Genomic DNA, 3,743 nt, shown 5'->3' with positions numbered 1-3,743 from the left:
GAGGTACACTTCAACAAATTTCATTTTTTTTTCTACAAAATCTTACACATTTTGATCTCACTGTAAACAAGTTCTTTGGCCCTATCCTACATCCGACTCCTGTCCAAACTGGTCTATCTTGATTTTTCAGAGAATAAGTTTTCTGGTGAAATCCCACCTGAAATAGGAAGCATGATCACACTTGAGTTCCTAGACTTATCCTCAAACAATATATCAAGCTCAATTCTTCCTTCAGTATTGGGTGCTTTGACATCTTTGTTTGTCCTTTCTTTGTACCAAAATCAACTCTCAGGTGCCATTCCTATTGAACTTGGGAATTTTAAATCTCTCACTTTTCTTGAGGTGAGCATGAATCAGCTTAGTGGCACCATTCCTTCATCACTAGCAAACTTGAGCAACCTACAACATTTGTACCTTGAAGAGAACAATTTATCTGGTACCATTCCTATTGAACTTGGGAATTTAAAATCTCTCACTTTTCTTCGGGTGAGAAAGAATCAAGTAAGTGGCAACATTCCTTCATCACTAGCAAACCTGAGCAACCAATATCGTCTGAATCTGGCTCATAATAAGTTATCTCTGGTCCCATTCCTATTGATCTTGGGAAATTGAAGTCTCTCACTAGGCTTCTGGTAAGCAACAATACACTTAGCGAGTCTATTCCTTCATCAATTGGAAATCTGAGCAACCTACAATTTCTGTTCCTCGATCAGAATAAATTATCTGGTCCAATTCCTATTGAACTTGGGAATTTGATGTTAGTGAATGTATATGTAGCACATCTTGTATGCAGCCCACATAGTTTGTATATAGCCCATATATTAGCCTTATTGTAATCATGTATATATACCTTGTATCTCTCGTTATATGCAGACAATAAGATTTATTTGGTGATCATCCTCAAAATGATATCACAGCCTACCTTCCCTAATTCCTCTCCATAATTATCTCCATTCCTTTTCTTTTCAACTTAAAACAGGCGGCTACCCTAGCATCCATTGCATCTCCGCCGACCACCATATTCTTCATCATTTTCATTCACGATGACGCCTCCTATACCACCACCTCATAAAGTTTTTAGCATCAACAATATCAATCTCACATACCTTTGATTCTCGATCTTGAAAGGCTCAATTACGACTCTTGGCGCCATCTTTTCTCCACCTTCTGTGAAGCTTACTATGCTTCTGATCATATCAACAACACTTATGGCTAAACCACTCCGGCTCCTACCACACCTGAATGGAAGAAGGTGGATGCCGTTGTTCAAATGTGGATTTTCTCCACTCTTTCTCAACCACTTCTCGACATGGTTCTTGTTCCCGAAGCAATTTTGAAGTCTCTCACTGTAGTAAGTAACAATCAACTTAGTGGTTCTATTCCTTTATCTCTAGCAAACCTGAGTAACCTACAGCTTCTGTACCTAGATGTGAATAAATTATCTGGTCCCATTCCTACTGGACTTGGGAATTTGAAATCTCTTACAGTCTTACTGATCTTGACGCTAGCCAGAATAAGCTTAGTGGCAGCATACCATCAGAGTTTAAAAAATCAACTCAATTAGGGAGGCTTGATCTTTCTTCCAATCAGTTGGTAGGTGAAATCCCTGTGGAATTTGGGTAGATGAAAAGTATGCTGAATTTGTACTTGTCTAATAACCAACTTTCAGGCACTATACCTCTGGAGCTTGCACCATTCCATGAACTCCTTGTACTAGATCTATCCAAAAACACATTGAATGGGTCGATACCCAGAAGTATTGGTCAATGGGCACAAATCAATTACCTGAATCTTAGTAATAACAAGCTCAGTGGAAAAATCCCGTCCGAGATTGGTAAATTAGTTCATCTTGAGAAACTTGATTTATCTCGGAATTTGTTCCCAAAAGAGATACCATCTGAAGTTCAAACTTTACAAACTTAGCAGAAATTGGATCTTTCCCACAATATGCTATCTGGTTCTATTCCTAATGCTTTTACAAATTTGCATGGTGGAATTGATATTGACCTGTCTTACAATGAGCTCACAGGTCCGGTTCCACAGAGCCCCAACTTGTTGAATGCATCCGTACAAGGCAATCCATGTTTGTGTGGAAATGTTACGGGAGTGAAACTTTGTACAAGTCAAATTATGAAGAAGAAAAACGATCCCTTTCGTCACAAGCTCATCCTTGTAATTATGCTCCCCCTTATAGGGGTAGTTTTACTTGGTTTATTCACGTATGGATTCATTGCTTATCGACAACAATGGAAAAAGTCTCCACGTAAACCATTGGAAGAAGAAAGTGGTGATTATTTCCATATTACAAGTTTTGATGGTAAAGTAGTGTACGATGATATCTTGAAGGCAACAAATGATTTCAGTGAAGCGTACTGTATAGGGACAGGAGGATATGGTATTGTTTACAAGGCTAAGCTACAACCTGACAATGTGGTTGCTGTCAAGAAACTTCACTCATCATCCGAGAATGTTGATCATAGTGGTTTCCTTAATGAGGTACGGGCATTAACGAACATAAGGCACCGAAACATAGTGAAACTCTATGGATATTGCTCCCATGCCCGCAACTCAATTTTGATTTATTAATACCTTGAAAAGGGAAGCCTTGGATCAATCTTAAGAAGCGATGTCTTGGCAAAAGAATTGGATTGGTTGAAAAGAGTAAATATTGTAAAGGCTATAGCTAATGGTTTGGCTTATATGCATCACGATTGCACACCTCCTATAATTCATAGAGACATTTCCATATCCAACATCCTTCTCGATTCTGATTATGAGGCACACATTTCTGATTTTGGCACATCCATGCTTTTAAAGCTAGACTCATCAAAATGGACCACAGTAGCAGGAACCTATGGTTATATCGCTCCAGGTAACAAAATCTTGTGATTGTAGTTCTACATCTTCTTAAGTTTCACAATGTACATAAATATGTATCTACGTTAGAATCATGTGAGATTGATATAGCTTTTTTGTTTTTTTCTTATGTTTCTTTGGATGTAGAGCTTGCTTATACGATGGTGGCAAATGAGAAATGTGATGTGTATAGATTTGGAGTTGTTGCACTAGAAGTGGTCATGGGAAAGCATCCTGGAGAACTCATAACATCTTTATCAACATTATCAGATGATCATCTGATGTTAGCAAATGTGGAAGACAGTCGGATACCGCCTCCCTCATCCCAAGTTGAGAAAGAAGTTATGTCATTATTGAGAGTCTCAAGAGCATGTTTGAACTCCAATCCACTTGAAAGGCCAACGATGCACCAAGTTTCAAATCTGTTGATGAAGGCCTAGTATAGTGTACTTTCAATGTTCTTTATTTTTCTGTAGTTTCCTAGGATGCACCCAATGATATTTATGCAATTAGATGCCTTCTTGTTAAGATACTACAGATATGTTTTCTTATATCCGCATTTAAATTCTTTCTTGTTAAGATACTTGTTAGATACTACTACCGATATGTTTTCTTGCATCAGCATTTAAATGCCTTCTTGTTATGATACTACTGATACGTTTTCTTATATCAGCATTTATATTCCGTCTTGTTAAGATACTCTGGATATGTTTTCTTATGTCATTACGTAGTGGATAAATAAGTCAATGAAAATTGCAATCCTTCTAGAAATTTAGCTACACAAGTTTCTCTTGTAGTATAGCAACGGATTTGCATTAGCTATCTTTTCAGGTGAAATTTAGCAACTTTTTCCATCACTTGGATTTCCAATACATGTAAAAAGTAGC

The 3,743-nt window shown here is 37.6% G+C and overlaps 1 pseudogene; it reads left to right on the top strand.

The window, feature by feature from the left end:
* The first annotated feature begins 1,947 nt into the window (after window positions 1-1,947).
* LOC145095462 (MDIS1-interacting receptor like kinase 2 pseudogene) lies at window positions 1,948-3,296 on the top strand (annotated as a pseudogene).
* The last annotated feature ends 447 nt before the right edge of the window (window positions 3,297-3,743 follow it).

Source organism: Lactuca serriola, chromosome 3 (genome assembly GCF_051521515.1).
Source record: "Lactuca serriola cultivar US96UC23 chromosome 3, Lser_US96UC23_V15, whole genome shotgun sequence".
Taxonomy (NCBI): domain Eukaryota; kingdom Viridiplantae; phylum Streptophyta; class Magnoliopsida; order Asterales; family Asteraceae; genus Lactuca; species Lactuca serriola.
The sequence above is the reverse complement of the archived record's forward strand: the minus strand, read 5'-3'. Positions and strand labels throughout refer to the sequence as shown.